This window comes from Sarcophilus harrisii, chromosome 1 (genome assembly GCF_902635505.1).
Source record: "Sarcophilus harrisii chromosome 1, mSarHar1.11, whole genome shotgun sequence".
NCBI lineage: Eukaryota > Metazoa > Chordata > Mammalia > Dasyuromorphia > Dasyuridae > Sarcophilus > Sarcophilus harrisii.
Genome location: NC_045426.1, coordinates 163,982,391 through 164,002,083, shown reverse-complemented (window position 1 = coordinate 164,002,083; position 19,693 = coordinate 163,982,391). Strand labels below are relative to the sequence as shown.

The 19,693-nt window shown below is 34.2% G+C and overlaps 1 protein-coding gene across 1 annotated transcript in view; it reads left to right on the top strand.

The window, feature by feature from the left end:
• AGGF1 (angiogenic factor with G-patch and FHA domains 1) overlaps window positions 1–19,693 on the top strand; it is a 62,280-nt gene that overhangs the window by 18,966 nt on the left and 23,621 nt on the right. The window lies entirely within an intron of this gene.

Below are 19,693 nucleotides of genomic sequence, written 5' to 3'. Positions count from 1 at the left end.
TGTGAAGGAAATCAAAAATGCATGTGTGCATAAATATAGGGACTGGGAATTTAATGTAATGGTTTTTAGTCATCTCCCAGAGTTATTTTTCTGGGCATAGCTAGTTCAGTTCATTACTGCTCCATTAGAAATGATTTGGTTGATCTCGTTGTACAGCAAGATTTAAAACAAAAAACACTTGAGGACTATCTGTGACTTTAAATAATAAAACAAACTGCCAAGATAGTAGTGATTTTCTTTTTTTTAGTGTCTTCTTTAGAAGTGGTGTGTGGTCAAATAGAGCAAGGAAGCCATAGAAAACAGAATAGCAAACTTGACTGGAATAAAGAAAGTACTAAGCGCCTTATTGGGTTAATAAAAGAAATTATTTCAGGATACTAAGTGACACAATATTTTCCAAACTGTCTTACAAGTATACATTTATAGTCCCCTAATATATTATTGCCATCAGTTAAAAAGTTGATTTGGCTTAATTTTAGTTTGTAAAACTTTCAGAAATGCAAGATAAATCAGTGAGAGATTTCAGAAGTCAAAAAAATAGTAATCTGTAGAGACCATCGAAATGTGACTTCTTCTGGAAAAAAAGTGTATTTAATAATGTTTTATTGATTCCTTTTTGTCTTTATATCATAGTCATTTCCTTTTCTTCAGTTTTATATTGAGCCCTCCTTTATGACAAAAATATGTAATCAAAAACAGCTAATAATAACTTTTTTTCTGACAGTATATACAGTATTTTCCCTTAGTGGTCGCTTGCTTTTCTATCTTTTGTCTTCTATAGGACCTTTACTGATTTTTTCATTACTCTGAATTCAATTTCCTTTTATGTTTTCATTTACGTGATTATAGTTTGTATATTCTCCTTCAACCTACATGAGTTCATAGTAATCTTTTATTACATAATATAGTATTTTATAATTCATAAACTAATTTTTTCAAACAAGTTCTAAGTTATGTATATCCCCTTTGATTTATAGTTCTTTGCTATCATAAAAAGTGCTGTTATGAATTTTTTGTTATATTCTGGACATTTATTTCTATCTTTGACTTCCTTAGGGTATAAGAAGTCCAGTAATGAAACTGCTAGATCAAAGAATATGTACAGTTTGGTAACTTTTTTCTTGCATAACACCAAATTGAAATCTAGAATAGTTGTATTACTTCAGTTTCCCACAAGGGATCAATATTCCTATCTTCCTGCAGAGCCTCCAATATTAATTGTTCCTGTCTTTTTTTTTCATCTTGCCAACCTCTGATTTGTTTTCATTGGTATTTCTTTTCAATAAATTAACTACTGAGTACTTTCTATAACAATCATAAAGTGCTAGATGCTGTAATTTAAAAATATTTAATTTAATCAGTATTTTGCAAGTAAGGATAGCCTCAGGGAAGGAACATCTTCAGGGAAAATGTGGTATCTGAGTCAAGCTTTGAATGATGAGGGGAATGAAATATGGGTTAATGGGTAAGAAAGTTAATTTTAGATATGAATTATTAAGCATTCATTAATTATCTAATATTTGCTAGACTCTGATAGGCCCTTAAGATATAAAATAATAATGAAATAATCTTTGCTCTCAGGGTGCTTATGTCAGTCAATAAAAATCGAATGCTTACAATGGGCCAGACACTTTACTAAGTGCTGGGGATGAAGAAAGTGCAAAAGACACCTACCTTAAGGAGTTGAATCTAATAGAGGAGACAATACTAGAATTAAAAGAGTTTCAGAAAGACTTTCTGTGGAAAGGGATTTTATCCGAGAAAATGATAATCAGGGAGAGCAGTCTTTGCTTAAGGTAATACATCCTATAAAAATACCTGGAACCAAAAGATGGAGTATTTTGTTGAAGAACAGCAAGGAAGCCACTATACCAGATCAAAAAATATATGGAGAGGGCAAGGGGAGAAGCATAGGAAGACTGAAAAAACACAAAAGGAAGGAAAACTGATTATGAAGAGTTATGAATGCCAAACAAAGGATTTTATCTTCGATTGTGAACATGATAGAGAATCACTGGGATTTATTGAGTAAAGGTGTTCACATGGTTGGATCCATACTTTAGGAAAATTACTTTGATAGCTAAATGGAGGTTGGACTGAGTGGGGACAGATTTGTGGTAGAGAGAGCATCTACCAAACTATTGCGTTATTTCAGACATGAGGTAATGAGGGCCTATACTAACATGAGCAGTTAAGGATGACCTCTAGGTTATGAGCCTGGAGGACTGAAATAAAATTTGGTAGAAAGGAGACTTTGAGGAGTATAATGAATTGTTTTAGATATATTGGTTTTAATATGTCTATAGGAAATTCTGTTAGATATATGAGACTGGAAGTCAGCAGAGATTAGGGCTAGATGAATCATTTGCATGGAGAAGAGGGCCAAGGACAGACCCCTAAGGATACCCTCTAGATTGTTAGGCATGACCTGAATGATGATCCATCAAAGGCACTCTTTGATAGGAGATCAAAATAGGAGGAGAACTGAGTAAGAGAGAGCAGTGTTGTGAAAATGTAGAGAGAAGATAATATCAGGAGAGAGAAGAGAGTGATTGACAGTAACAGAAGCTGTAGAGAGCTCCAGAATGATAAAAAAGAATCTTTGGAAATAGCTGTTAAAAGGATATTGATAACTTTGAAAAGAACAATTTCAAGCTAAATAAAGAGATCAGAAATTAGTTGAAGAGTTAAAGTGAAGAGAGGAATTGGAGGCTATAAGTGTAGTCTGCTATTTCTATTGAGTTTGAAAAAGGAAAAAGAATGTACTTGGGGGAATGGTAGAGTTTGGGGAATTTTTTTTTTAAGGGTTGTAACTTGGATTTTCATTTAGGCAGCAGAGAAGAAACTAGCAGATAAGGAGGTATAAGATTAGAGAAAAAATGGGAACAATTGCAGGGGCAGTCGCTGGAAGACACAGGAAGGGAAGGGATAAGATTGAGTGACAAATAGGGAATGTTATTCTTGGTAAAGAGAAGGGCTACTTCATCAGAGAGTAAAACAGGAGAGAATCTTGACATGTGTAAAGGAAATTTTGAAGACTTCACAGTTCTCAGTATGGTCTGAAGTTATGGCCTTAACTAACTTTACTAGATGGTTAAGAAAAGAAGAGGCATGAGATACAATGTAAGAACAAGGTGGAAACTAGTATGAAGGGGCTAGAAAAAAGAGATTGTATGAGGTTTGGTGAGTTTATTCTTTTTTTTTTTTTTGACAAGTAATATAGGGAGTCATTATCTTTTTTAAATGATTTGATAAGGCAGTGTCTTAGAAATATTTATTGGAAAGCAGTGTGAAGGATTTATTTAAGAGAGACTAGCCCATTCAAAGGCTAATCTAAAAAAGAAAGGGATGAGGATATGAGTGTGTTTGTAATTGTATTAGAAAGGAAGGGACAGAATGGGAAAACTGTGGTGGGTGAAATGCATAGGACTTGATAATTGATTGGAAATGGGAGACTAGATTGAAGAAAGAGTCAAAGAAGAATTATAGAATATAAGCCTGGGCAAATGGGAGGATAGCAGGGTCATCTACAATAATAAAGAAATTTGGATGAAAGGGACAAATTTTGGGGAAACTTTGTTGTTTCCAGTTTGGTGTCTGTTCAGTTTGAGGGTCTGGTGGTCAGTTAGCGATTTAGCAGCATGATATAGTAGAAGATGAACTGGATTTCAAGTTAGAATATTTGATTTTGTATCTTAGCTTTGTCAACTTGTTATTGTGGATAAATCCCCACTTCTCTGAATATCACTTTCTTCCTAATGTGAAAATGGAAGATGTTAGGTTCAGTCTCTATAAAATGAGTCTGATGCTATATAGGGAGGAGTTAGAGTTATTTGCACAAGAGTAAACATTGAAGCTACAGGAATGAAAAAGATTTCTTCTCTGTGCTCTTTCCTTTAGTGAAGAGGGCCAAGGACATAACATTGGGGGACACCTAAGTTTAAAGAATAGGAAGAGGAAGAAGAGATAACAAAGGACACAAAAGGAGTGGAGGTAGGAGAATTAAGATTGCAGTGTCTTGGAATATGAGGCATTCAGTAGGGTCTCAGTACTATGACAAGTTAAGAAAAACAACCACAGAAAAAAAGCTATTAGATTGGATAATGAGGAGGATATAGGTATTCTGATGATCTTGTAGAGAACAATTTAAAAAGAGTTGGGGGATGAAAGGCATTTTACATAGAATGAACCACAAATATATTTAAACACTTTATATATGTCTACCCCAAGCATGTGAAGACTTCCCATCGTAAAATGGGCAGATGAGAACAGTTTGTTCCAGTGTCCATGAAGGTAACTGAAACAGGCTGTGTGGAATGCCTAAGTAGGAGCTTGGTCAGACATCAAAAATACTAAGGTCATCCACTTTATTCTGAGCCCAGTAGTAGTTGTCTTAACTTTTATCTTACCACTAGGTTTTTTTGACTCTGGAAGAGAGAGTGAGATGGACGGTTTTATCCAATTTATTCACAAACCAAAAGAAATCATCCATACCCTGTTACCAGTTCTATTTGTCTTATAGTCCTATGGCAACATATAAATGACAAAGCAGAGGTGCAGATACACTGGGTCTATAATCCTGCACACAAATGGCCCAAGGCTGAGTGAGGGTTATCTTCTCACTGGAAGGAACAGTGGGATTCAGCAGGCTCCTGGGTATCTGACCAACCTTTTTTAAGGACTGCACTTTTCACCTCCTGGCAAAAGGAAGATACTAGAAAACGGACCCTAAAAATTCGGTGCTTTGCCCAGTTCTGGTCTTCTTACTGCAGTATCTGAGGATCCTATCCTATGGTTGAATCACACACACACAAAAGGTACAAAGACTTCTGCAAGGATGGTTCAGTATGTGGAATGTGCACATGCTTATGGACAACAAGAAATCCATTAGACTTGAAAAACAAACAGTTATTGTTGCTGGAGAACTCAGTATGTATCACATCCAAATAGCAGCCCCAAGGGAAACAATGCTGGCAAATAAAGACCAGCTTATCAAAATAGTTGGGATGGAATACACATTTTTCTCGAGTGGCCTCAATGAAGGGGTACTCTATGAGACTGGCGTGTTTTGCAGTCGGAGCTAATCTAGCCAACAAGCTTATGTGCCAAGCCTAGGAGTGAACAACAGAATCATGACAATACGATTGCCACTTGCAACAAAGTGCTGTGCCATCATTGTCATTGTGTATGCACCCTGATGAGCCAAAGAAAAATTTTATGAAGATCTGGAGATCATGTCCTCAGTTGCCAAAAGAGAACAAATCTATAATTCTGGGTGAATTTAACGCAAGAGTAGGCACAGACTACCAGCCATAGCAGGGACTTGTGAGAGGAATAGAAGTAACAGTTACTTACTACTGAAGACTTTGTGTCTCATGATTTTCTCATCACCAATACTTTTTCATTTATCTAAATGCAATAAAATTTCATTGATGTGTCATTGCAGCAAAAATTAGCATTTCATAAACTATATCATTGTAAGAAGAGATGAAGGGTCTGAAAGTGGGATTAAGTGTGTGAGAGTGATATAGGCAGTTTGTAGCACAGAATCCTGGATTGATCTGGGTCATAGAATTATCTTCTTCAAGATAAATATTCTCATTCAACAAAAATGCTGGCTCCTAGACAAAATAATTATCAGAAAATTTAATGTTTACAAATTAGAAAGCTTTGCTCAGCAAGAACAGTTCATTGCTAATTTGGAGGAAAAGTTGAGTCAACACATGGTTGGCAACAATGGCGCACAAAAGGATTGGGTAGCTTTTAGAAATTTGGTGTACAGTTCAGTATTTATTCATATGTATAAGAACATTCATAAATATTAAGATTAATTTGGTGAAAATGATGGGGAAATTCAGAAACTGCCAAACAAAAAACAAGAACTCCAAAGGTTTACCAGCACGATAGTTCATTATCTAAGAAGGCAACATTTAACTCCGTCAAAAGTAAAGTGCAAGCAGAATGTGAAAAGATGCAGGATTCTTGGCTTGGTAAGAGGGCAGAGAGAATTCAGTTTCAAATTGATCATAATAATTCAGAGCACTTTTATATGTTTATATGTAAACATATATATATGTATATGCATATATACATATATATATATGTTTGTGGGTCAAAGACCTATGGGGCATCTCAACTACTCAGTGCTGATGATGCCTCACTGATTAGAAATAAGAACATGATCCTAGAGGGATGGGCTGAACATTTCCATATTGATTTCAACAGAACATCATCAATCCATGCTGAATCCATGGAAGCAAATCTCTAGCCTAATTTCCAACTGACAAAGAGCTTTTGAATACTATTAGGTTCATCTCATGTGGTAAAGTATTTGCTGCTGATTCTATTCCAGCTGAGATTTACAAAGTTAGTGGGGGCCATTGCTCTTAAAAAAGACAACTGAAATTTTCCAGCAGCTCAAGGATGGCCTCCAATGGCCATCTCTATAAAGTAAAGGAAATAGATTGTCTTATGACAATAACAGAAGGTTGGGAGCTGGGGTGGGGGGAGAGGGGAAGGGAGACCTCTCTTAGTCGTTGCTGGCAAGATTCTTGCCAGAGTTCTCCTTAAAAATAGGTTGATTTTCACCTGAAAGATGGTCTTCTATCTGAGAGCCTGCATAACTTTAAAAAGGACCAAAGAATGGTTGATATGATTTTTTTTTTTTTTTTTTTTTTTTTTTTTTGACAAACAACTCCTGGAGAAATGCCAGGAACAGAACAGAGGTCTATATACGGCATTTATCAATTTCATCAAGGATTTTGATATTGTCAGTCATGAATAAAATTATACCAAAATTTGGTTGCCTAGAGAAGTTCATCAGTATTGTACATCAATTTCATGATGGCATGCTTGCCTAGGTTCTGGACAATGGATGATGCTCTCAACATTTCCAAGTTAACCAGTGGAGTAAAAGAAGAATGTATGCTTGCTTGCACATTTTTTAGTTTAGTTTAGTTTTCCATTTCACCAAATTTATTTTTTAAGAAGTTTTTTTTTTTTCTTCAGTATATCTTTCTTCCATTTCACCAATTGTATTTTTTTTAAGGAATTGTTTTCTTCAGACAGTGTGTTTTCTTTTCCAAAGCTTCATTTCTTTTCCCCATTTTTCTTCTCTCTTTTAAGATCTTTTTTTTAATTCTTCCAAGAGAACCTTTTGATTTGGAGACCAGTTCATATCACCCTTTGAGGCTTTATCTGGAAGCATTTTGCGTTTAGTGTCCTCAGGATTTGAGGTCTTTCTCTCTGTCTCCATATTAGCTTTCTATGGTCAGAGCACTTTTTGCTTTTTTGTTCATTTTTAAAGGTTGGAGGCTATTCCTAGGGTAAAGGGGAGATTGTTCCGAGGTTCTTCTACAGGCTGGTGACAAGAGTTGTATGCTGCCCTGGGACTGGTGCTACTGGCTTTAAGTCCCACTTGTTATACTGGGGTTCAGGGGTTCACTATTTGCCTTCTGTAATTGGAAATGTCATAGCTAGTCTGCTAATTTACTGGCTTCAGAAGGAGGACAGAGAAGCTAATGTTGCTCTACTTTGGATAAGAGCCTCCCACTAGATTCCCCATGCTGTGTCTCACTTATGTCATATCTGTGCTGAGCCCTGCCCGATTGAGATAGATCTTTCCTGAAGTCCTTCCAAGGTATCATCTGCTGGAAGTTTGTTACACTCCAAATATTTGTGAGTTCTGTCTCAACAAAATCTGTTTAGAGGCCTGATCTAGGGTTAATAATGAGGGAAGAGCTCAGGCAAAGACCTGTCTACTCTCTGCCATCTTGGCTTTCCCCCTTTCACACTATTTTGCATGATGTTTTCAACAATGCTGTCAGATGCCTTAAGTGAGGATGAACCATGGTATCAAGACCAGCCACCATACTGATGGCAAATTATTTCATTTGAAAAAAATCAAGAGTAAAATGGAGGGAGAATCGGTGCATGATTTTTTGTTCTCAAATGATTTTTTTTTACTCAGTAAAACCTCTGAATCTGAGATGAAACAAAGTATGAATTGATTCTCTATTGCTTGTGCTCATTTTGGCCTAACAATTAACATCAAGAAAATACAGGTTCTCTACCAGCCAGCAGCAAACCTTCCATCCATTAGTTATAGCAAATGATGAACATTTTGAATGCTGGGGATAAATTTCTTGGCAACATATACTTTCTAGGAACATACATATACTGATAATGAGGGAGACACATGCATTGCCAGAGCTGTCTCAGTATTTGGGAAGCTCCAGAGCAAAGTGTGGAAAGAGAAATGATATTAAATTGACTATCAGACTGAAGGTCTACAGAGTCATTGTACTGACCTCATTGTAGGCCTGGACAGCCTACAAATGGCATGTCATAAAACTGAATCATTTTCATTTGAATTCTCTTAAGAAAATTTTGAAAATCATCTGGCAAGATAAGGTACTGGACATTGAGATGCTTACTCAAGTTAAACTGCCAAGCATTCAAACTACTGCAGAGAGTGCAGTTCTTATCTGTTGGTTCCATTGTTCCAATGTCAGGCATATGTTTGCCTAAAAGGCTATTTTATGGAGAATTCATACAAGGCAAGTGCTCACATGGAATTCATAGAAAGCAGAACAAGCACATTCTCGTGGTTTTTCTGAAGAACTTCAGAATCAATTATATGACATGGGAGTCACTGGAAAAGGACCACCCAGCATGGTTTACCCATGACAAAGAAGGTGCCATGCTGTATGAATGAAACAGAATTGCAATAATTCGGAAAAAAATGACAGAGACACCAATATCCATATCCAGTCCAACTGTTCATATGAATTATATATGCTCAAACTGTGATAAAATCTTTGAGTTTGTATTGGTCTGATCAGTCACAGTCAGACACATTGTACCTCGATTACAATATTTTGATGTCATTTTGGTCCTCTTTCAGAATGATGGATAATTACCAAATCAGCTGATTTACTAGGAAACATAATTTCATAAAATGTTTTGACTATTAGCATGCCTCTCTCTCTCTCTCTCTCTCTCTCTCTCTCTCTCTTTTATATATATATATATATATATATATATATATATATATATATATACCATTTATCTTTTTTTTAGACCATTAGTATTTAGTGAAAAATACTACTATAATTATGTTGAATATATTTACTCTATTTTGGGTATTTCTGGAGGTACATCAGGACCTTACAGGACCTTCACCACCATTATAAATATCTGTTTGTATTAAACTATGGCTATGTTGAATTGCTAGTTAATAAAAATCTTTTATTAATAGAAAGCTATATGGAACAATTTTTATTGCATTAATGAGCATTTTGATCTATGAATTCACCAGTGTGGAGGGTTCTTCCACTATTGTATGACAACCTCCTTTGACTTCTCATGTAAGTCATGCTCATATTTTTCCATGTCTTTCATAGAGGATGTACTTCTGTACTAATGGCCTCCCTTTTGTTGTTTTAGCATTCCAGGGACACTACTGTACCACTTGTTATTGATCATCTCATTTTTACCATATAATTAATTTACCTTCCTTTCTGGTCATCTACTTGATAATGCAGTTTTTAAAATTTACTGTTGCCATCAGTCATTGATAGAGATATACTTCTCCTTCCTAATATTCAGAGTGTCTTCCTGCCTAACAAAGAAAAACATAAGTAAACCCAAGTGATGTAGAAACCACATCTAGAAAGCATATGTAACATTCCACATTCATAGTAGTTCCATATTTTCATAGAAAAATGGAAGAGTCATTTTTTAATTTTTTTTTTCATGAGCCAATATTAATACAGACATCCAGCAAATAGCTGGATAGTTTTCTCTTCATTACATTGTTGGAGTTGTGTATGTTATTTTCATAGTTATGCTTCATTCTTTTTCAGCTTGAATTCACATCCTTTTTCTTGAATATATTTCTTAAGCCATAATAAATATTCCATTACATTCATATACCAATAATTTAACCATCTCCCCAGTGGACATCTAACTTTGTTTCCACCTATTTGGTATTTTAAAAAAATGTTCTATGAATATTTTGGTGTATTTATGAAGCATTTCTTTCTGCCTTTGTTCTCTCTTGGGTAAGGGTCTGGCAGTGGAGTGGCCAGTTAAAAGAATGAGAACAAGTAGTTTTCATTTTTCCTTGTAAGTTGCCTTAGGTGCTTGTTCCTATCATTTTTGTAACTGCTATGTTTCCATTGTCATTTTTGTTGTTTCTTATTTTAATTTTTATGGTATTTTTATGATTTATAGACATGGGATATCACTGGGAGACTTTGGAGTAAATAGATTTTTTTTTTTTTACAGAGGTGAGGCATTTGGGATCGCTAAGCACTGATTGATTCTCAGATATAATCCACTCCGTTGTCTTCCTCCTGATCAATATCTCTTCACAAAAATTCTCATCCTCATTATTATGTTGAAGCAAAAATTGTGGCATATTCTGTTATAATAGGAAAAGCTTTAAATACAGTCTCAACAATAGACTGCTTTCTGAGGAACAGTCTAGTTATGTGCAAAGATGATCATTTATCACAAATAGGTGATCAAATTTTTCATCCATGGCAACAACGTAAAACAAATACATACCCCCCCAAAAAAAAAAAGTCCCACAAAGTCTCCTTTTATGGGGAAGATGATAAAACAAGAGTAAGAAAGAAGGGTACTAAAGATCACACACTTTTCATCATTTATAGAAAGATTGTCTAATTGTTATTACTTTAAATATGAGATCCTTATCCCATGAACATTGACTAGAGATGATTCTTGGAGAAAATAAATCATTTTATAAATGTAGAAATGTGTTCAAAAGAATTGCACATGTTTAACCTATATTGGATTACTTGCTGTCTAGGAGAGGGGGAGAAGTATAAAGGGAAGGAGAGAGAGAAAAATTTTGGAAAACAAGGTTTTGCAAGCGTGAATGTTGAAAACTATCTTTGCCTGTATTTTGAAAAATAAGAAGCTATTTTTTTAAAAAAGGTAAAAAATAAAATAAATTATTTTATTATTAACATTTTTCGTATAAATGAAACCAGAAAACAAAAACAAGTTGCAGCTATAAGGATGATTCACTAATTCTCTTTGGAGAGGGAAATAAAGGATTTGCCAGAGTTGGTTTAATTGTTTTTAATTGTATCCCAAGGCAACAAGAAACATTATCTCTTGGGATTCTTGGTTGTCGCAAATAGCAGTTCTCATGACAAACTTACCTAAAGTTTGTATGCTATCTTGTGTTGGAAAGGAAAGGAAGGTGGAAGAATTCTACAAAGAAGTCAATATGATCCTGAAATTAAAGTCAGTACATACTTTGATACTTGTGATATTGATTCAAAGAAAAGACTAGCAAAAATATGTTAGAAAAGAAAAAATATGTTAGAAAAATTTTTAGGCATAAAACTTAAAGAAGCCACAGAACATAATGTTCTCTTGTAGACTAATACCAGCTTTGTGTCTCTGTGTCATGAATACATTCTTTTTTTACTTAAAATTTTTCCTTTTTATAAATTTTTCCTTTTTATTATGTTCTTAAGAAACATAAACTTTTCAATGTACAAAAAACACAAATATTGTATATGGAATTGTGAACTCAGGTTACATACAGTTTGGGTTTTTTTAAATGTGTATAAAATTTAACATGATGGTAACAAAATTGCCCTTATCTGTGACCTCTTCCAAATTCGTGTTTTTTGTTTTTTTAAATGTTTTGTTTGTATTTCTTGTATACATTCAAGAAGAATGCAGATGTGTAAATCATGGGAAACACACTGAATTATTATTATTATTATTATTTTAATTTTCAAGATTTACTTGTTGTGAATTAAAGTCATTGACCTTTCAATTGACCGATTTACCACAGGTAAAATTGACCAAATTCAATATTGACCCTTGCAAAATCTTGTATTCCAAATTTCTCTTCCTTCCCACTACCCCTTCTCCTAGATGGCAAGTAATGCAATATATGTTAAATATGTATAATTAATATACTGCACAAGAAAAATCAGATCAAAAAGGAAAAAAATGAGAAAGAAAACAAAATACAAGCAAAAGGCAACAAAAAGAGTGAAAATGGTGTTGTGATCCACACTCAGTTCCCACAGTCCTCTCTGGGTGTAGATGGCTCTCTTCCATCACAAAACCATTGAAACTGGCTTGAATCATCTCATTGTTGAAAGCCACATCCATTAGAATTGATCTTCGTATAATCTTGTTGCCATGTACAATGATCTGGTTCTGTTCATTTCACTCAGCATCAGTTCATGTAAGTTTCTCAAGATCTGTCTGAAATCATCCTGCTGATCATTTCTTAAAGAATAACAATATTCCTTAATATTTATATGCCATAACTTATTCAGCAATTTTCCAACTGATAGGCATCCACTCAGCTTCCAGTTTCTTGCCATTACAAAAAAGGCTGCCACAAACATTTTTGGACATGTGGGTGCCTTTCCTTCCTTCAAGATCTCCCAGGGATATAAATCCAGTAGAAACACTGGCATAATTCCAAATTGCTCTCCAGAATGGTTGGATCAGTTCACAACTCCACCAACAATGTATTACTGTCCCAAATTTCCCACAACCCCATTGACATTTATCATTATCTTTTCTTGTCATCTTAACCAATCTAAGAGGTATGAAGTGGTATCTCAAGAGTTGTCTTAATTTACATTTCTCTGATCTATAGGGAGTTAGAGCACCTTTTCAAATGACTAGAAATGGTTTCAATTGCTTCATCTGAAAATTGTCTGTTCATACCCTTTGATTATTTATCAATTGGAGAATGGCTTGAATTCTTATAAATTTGAGTCAATTCTTTATATTTTAGAAATGAGGCCTTTATCAGAACTTTTGACTGTAAAGATGTTTTCCCAATTTATTGCTTCCCTTTTAATCTTGACTGTATTAGTTTTGTTTGTGCAAAAACTTTTTAACTTAATATAATCAAAATTATCTCTTTTGTATTTAATAATGTACTTGAATTTTTTTGAGTGGGGCCACAAATTCCTTCCTTCTCTACAGATCTGAGAAGTAAATTATCTTTTGTTTTAATTTCTTTATAAGATCATTCTTTGTGTCTAAGTCATGAACACATTTCAACTTTATCTTGGTATACAATGTTATGTGTGGGTCAATGCCTACTTTTTGACGTACTAGTTTCCAATTTTCCCAGCAGTTTTTGTCAAATAGTGTAAAAAGCTGGGGGTCTTTGGGTTTGACAAACACTAGATTACTATAGTCAGTGACTATTTTGTCCTGTGAATCTTAACCTATTCTACTGATCTACTCTATTTCTTAGCCAATATAGTTTTGATGGACTCCTGCTTTATAATATAATTTTAGATCTCATACAGCTAGGCTACCTTTATTAGCATTTTAAAAATTAATGCCCCTGAAATTCTTGAACTTTTGTTCTTGCAGGTGAACTGCAAACCTTTTTAATGTAATGTAACTAAAATTTTGCATTTCATAATGTTCTCTAGATTTTTGGTTTGGTCATAAATTCTTCCCTTCTCTATAGTCTGACAGGGAAATTGTTCCTTGCTCTCTTAATTTGCTTATCGTTTCACCCTTTATGCCAAAATCATGGACCCATTTTGACCTTTTTTTGATATACAGTGTGAGATGTTGGTGTCTGCCTAGTTTCTGTTTTCCAGTTTTCCCAGCACATTTTGCCAAATAGTAGGTTCTTATCCTAGAAGCTGCAATCTTCAGGTCTATCAAACAGTAGATTACTATAGTCATTGACTATTCCATTGACCCACCATTCCATTTCTTAGCCAATGCCAATTAGTTTTGATGACTTCCATTTTATAATATAGTTTAAGATCTGATATGGCTCAGTCCCCTTCCTTTGCATATTTTTTCACTACTTTCCTTGATATTCTTGACCTTTTGTTTTTTCAGATGAATTTGTTATTTTTTTCTAACTCTATAAAATAACTTGTGGTAGTTTGGTATGGCTTTGAATAAAATTAATATAGATAAAATTATAATTTTTATTATATTTTCTTAATCTACTTATGAGCAATTGTTATTTTTTCAGTTATTTAGATCTGACTCTATTTGTGTGAAAAGTGTTTTGTAATTGTGATTGGGTTCCTGGGTTTGCTTCCACAGGTAAACTCCAAATATTTAAAATTGTCTACAGTTTTTTAAATAGAATTTCTCTTTTTATCTCTTGCTGCCGGGCTTTATTAATAATATAAAGAAATGATAATGTATTTTATATCCTGAATTCATATTTTTTAAATGTTTAATACTCTTTTTGCATATATTCAAGAAGAGAAAAAGTTATGAGGAGCACCAAGCTATATTATTTTAACTAGCAAGAAGTGACTAATTCTTGATGTGAAGAAGATATTTAAGCCTAAAAGGTGATTCTAAAATATCTACAGAGTCTCATAAAGAATACAATGGAACCACAAGGTTACCTAATCTTCAAAGAAATGAAGCAAGAATTTAAAAATTATATTTTCAATAAGAACTCTGGAGACAAGATTTGAAAATCAAGAAAGTAGCAAAAGTGCCTTATTATGCTAGATAGTATAGCATGTTAAGTCCTGGGAATACACACACACACACACACACACACACACACACACACACATACACACACAGCCAGTCACTGTTTTCAAGGAGTTCAGAGTCTAATGGGGGCAGCAATCTGCAAATAACTCTGTATAAACAACATATTTACAGGGTAAATTGGAGATAAACTTAGATGAAAGCCTTAAGATTAATGAAGAAAAAAGGGAAGAGTCTCTCACAGAAGTGGAAGAAATAAACATAGACAAAGATGAAACAGAATATGACTGTTTTCAGTCATGTCTAATTCTTTGTAATTGCATGTGGGGTCTCGCAAAGACAAAGATACTTAAGTAGTTTGCCATTTCCTTCTCCAGCCTATTGTACAGATGATGAAACTAAGGCAAACAGGATTAAGTGCTTTGTCCAAGGTACACAATTAGTATCTGAGGCTGGATTCATTCATTTATTTATTTATTTATTTATTTTATTTAATAGCCTTTTATTTACAGGTTATATGTATGGGTAACTTTACAGCATTAACAATTGCCAAACCTCTTGTTCCGATTTTTCACCTCTTACCACCCCAACCCCTCCCCCAGATGGCAGGATGACCAGTAGATGCTAAATATATTAAAATATAAATTAAATACACAATAAGTATACATGACCAAACCATTATTTTGCTGTACAAAAAGAATCAGACTCTGAAATATTGTACAATTAGCTTGTGAAGGAAATCAAAACTGCAGGTGGGCATAAATATAGGGATTGGGAATTCAATGTGATGGTGTTTAGTCATCTCCCAGAGTTCTTTCTCTGGGCGTAGCTGGTTCAGTTCATTACTGCTCCATTGGAAATGATTTGGTTGATCTCATTGCTGAGGATGGCCAGGGCCATCAGAACTGGTCATCATATAGTATTGTTGTTGAAGTATATAATGATCTCCTGGTCCTGCTCATTTCACTCAGCATCAGTTCGTGTAAGTCTCTCCAGGCCTTTCTGAAATCATCCTGTTGGTCATTTCTTACAGAAAAATAATATTCCATAATATTCATATACCACAATTTATTCAGCCATTCTCCAACTGATTGGCATCCACTCAGTTTCCAGTTTCTAGCCACTACAAAGAGGGCTGTGAGGCTGGATTTAAACTCATGAAGCTGAGTCTTCCTGACTCCAGGTGCAGTATCAAGAGCATTAGCTGCTTAAACAGATTTATTATTATTATTATTATTACTATTTTCAAATTCTTTACTTAGAAAACAGAGTATCAACAAAAAATTATTTGAACTGAACATGGCTACACATGCTATTCATACTTGCTACTGAGGAAAGTGAGGCTACTGAGGTAATTATTTGAATTCAGGACAATTTTCAACAAAATGGACTGATTATATAACGTGAAAAAGGGTTTGTACAAACAATACCATTGTAATTAAAACGAGAAAGAAAACAACTGGAGAAAATTTGCAGCAAATTACTCAGATAAAGATCTCATTTCCAAGATAAATAAGAAAGAGCTCAAAAAGAAACTTTAAAATCGTATAAGAGAGGTAGAAGAAAAATTGGGAAAAGAAATAGTATGATACAAGAGAATTATGGGGGGAAAAGAGTCAACAGTTTGGAAGAAGAAAGCAACCACTTAAAAAGTAGAACTGGCCAGAGGAAAAGGAGATTCAAAACTCTATTGAAGAAACAGGTCCTTAAAGAGTATAATTGACAAATGGAAAAGAAAGTACAAAAAATTAATTGAGGAAAACAATCCCTTAAAAGTTATACAGCAAGTGGAAGCTAATAATCCTATGGAACAACAGGAATGATAAAAATGGAAGAAAATATAAACAACCTCTTTGGAAAAGTAACTGATCTAGAAAATGTATCGGGGAGAAACAGTATCAGAATTGTTGAATTACCTGAAAGTCATAGTCAACAGGAGGACATGGGCAGCACCTTACAAGAAATTATAAAGAAAAATTGTTAAGATTTCCAAGAACCCAGAGGGCAAAATAGGCATTGAAAGAATCCACTGATCATCTCTGGATAGAGATCCCAAAATAAAAACCCTTTAAGAAATCTTATAACTAAATTTCAGAATTGTCAGATCAAGGAAGAAATACAAATGGTCAAAAAGAAACAATTCAAATATCGAGGAGCCACAGGACTTGCAAGCTGCAACATTAAATGGTATGAGGTCATGGAGCATAATATTCTGGAAGGCAAAGGAGCTGGGACTACAATTAAGAATCATTTATCTGGCCAAATTAAGCATAATACATCAAGGGGGAAAAAATAATTATTCAAAGACATATTGGGACTTCATGCTTTCATGAGGAAAAGATCAAAATTAAACCAAAAATGTGACTTCCTATATCAAGACCCAGTAGAAGCATAAATATATAAAAAGGAAAAATAAATATAAGGGATTTGATAAAGTTAAACTGTTTACACCCCTAGATTGTAATTCTTAAAAATTCTATTTTTAATTGTAAGTACAGCTAAAAGAAGATAGATACATAGAGAATGGGTATAAGATGAATTTGAGGGAATAAAATAAAAAAAAATTGAGGAGTTTATTGGGTACAGAAGGAAGAGAGAGCTAAATTGGGGTAAGTTATTTGTATGACGAGATATGAAAGCCTATTACAGGAGAGGGAAATATGAGAGGATTGGCGATAGGTATCACTTGAACTTTGCTCTCCTCAGTATTGGTTCAAAGGGGCAATGATATACACAATCAGTTGAATACAGAAATCTATCAAAGATGACATGGAGTGAAAAACCTGCATGACCAGAAGAATGGTGTAACCTTGGCAATAATCAAAAAATTTGGAAGGGGGAAGCATCCTGATGCCTTTCACAATCCACCTGTGCCTACTCATCCTATGTGATGAAAAGGAAGATTGGGAGGGGTCCTTCTCACTATTCACTGCCCCCTACACAGTTTGCCTTCTGGGTGTAGTGGGAGTGTACAGCTACTATTGGGAGTACCTGGATGCCCTTCAAATTAGACTCCCTACTCAGAAATCGGGGATGTCGGAAACTTGCCTAGAAGTAGAGGTGGTTGTGATGGAGACAAGCCCTATCACTGTCTAGATCTGCAAGGTAGGCTGTAACCTCTTCTCACTCACCAGCTGTTTTATCTCACACCTTTCTACGGTCAGCTCATTCTCCCCCACTGCCATCCCCATCCTTCTGCACCCCAATCCCAGCTTCCCAGATGAGGTCATCAGCCTCACTTTGGAGACTATTACCTCAGATATGCCAATTTCAGCATATCTCAAATGGAATGTATCTTCTCCCCAGCCCACCCCTCCTGATAGGGGTGAGTAGTGGAAGAAGACAAAACTAAATCAACCCTGTTGTTGCCCTCTAATTATTCTGTCTTGTTGAAACCTCTGAAACATTAAACAAGGGGAAAAGATGCATGTAGATGTATGAAAATGTATTTATATGTATAAACGTATAAAAATGGATTTATAGCCGCTCTTTTTGTGGTCTCAGAACTAGGAACAAAACAGATTATGATATGTACATATAATGAAGTGTTCTTATGCTATAAGAAGTGATAAAGAAGATGATTTCAATACAGTCTGGAAAAACTCACAAATTAAGGCAGAGTAAGCAAAATAAGAACTATTTTCCAAACTAAATACAAATGAATCAATTACTGATATTTTTGTGTCCTCTTAATATTAAGAATAAATCATAATCTATATTTGAGATTAAAAAAAAAAATGGTGGTGGGATGGAGGCATTAGTTTAAGTTGAAGGGTTCATTCCCGATAAATATATAACTGCCATTAAGCTTTTTGTTTCATTTTCAAAAGTTTGGGTAATAAAAGTATATGCTGCTGTTATCTAGAGTATATTTTAAATAGATTATTATTCAGTAATTTATTATTTATATATTTATTATTATATAAATCATTTTCAAAATAAAATATCCTTTAAAAATTACTTCCAATGAAAAACATTTACATTGACTTAACATTCCATATGAACTTTACCACATTAATAATTTTCAGGCTAGTTGGTAAAGAAGCGGGGAAGATGGGAGCAGTTATGGTGTGTTTAGTTGAAATATCTAAGACAGTAGTTGATTCACTTTATGAAAGTTAATGTAAATTTTACTATTTTATTTCCAGGAAAATTTAAGTTTCTTCTGATAAGCAAGGGTAAAATTATTCACATCTTAATTCTCATAGGTCTTCTAACTTCAGCAGTTTAATCATACTACTTGTTTTTCAAAGTCTTAGTATTTGTCACAAACTTGGTTCCATTTTTTGCTTTCGTATCTATAATATGAAAATAATAATAGGTTCTTTCTTTGCAAGGTTTTTGTGAGGATTGGGGACATAAAGCCCATGGGATTTTGAAACTGAATAGTGTACTGAATTTATCTGAAAAATGATTATTCAGTGTGGATTTTCTAAAAAGATAAAATGGCAAAATTTCCTTATTGTAAGGCATAGTAATTGTGTACATTTAAATGAAAATGAGGTTTTGTATCAATTTCTTATTTTCATGCTTCTGCATGAAAATATTTGTTTTGAGTTTTGTGTGTTTTAAAAATGAGATGGTTAAAGGCAAAAAAATGTGAATTCTACAGTAGTATTACAAGTATAAATAACAAATTCTAATAATAAAAGCTGCCTATCAGAGTTAAACTAATCTCATTGATCATACAGAATGTAGACCTGTGCTTTCAATAGTTTAGATTTAGGGTAAGTTCTCTGGTGATTCAGGTCAGGACTTTGCTCTTCTATTTAAAATTTAGAGCAGGAGTTCGGAACCTTTTGCAGGGTGGGGAAGGGAAGGGATGTTGTAACCTTTTGGGAGGAGGTCATAAATCCCATTGTCAAATTTTAGTGAACCTTGTGGACCTTTTCATAGAATATTATTTTTAAATACATAAAATAAAATGTATAATATTACAAAGGAAATTAGTTATAGAAAATTGTTTTTCTTAAATATGTTTATAGACCCATTTTAAAAATCCATTTTAGGAAGTTGACTAACACTTGAGGAGTTAAGTGCCTTATCCATAACCAATGCAGATCTCATATCCAGGTCTTCCTAGCTTTAAAACCATCTCCATATTTGGAGTGTCATGCTACATTTCTGTTTCATGACTATTACTACATTAAAGCTAGTAACTATTATTATGGAAAGCCAAAACCAA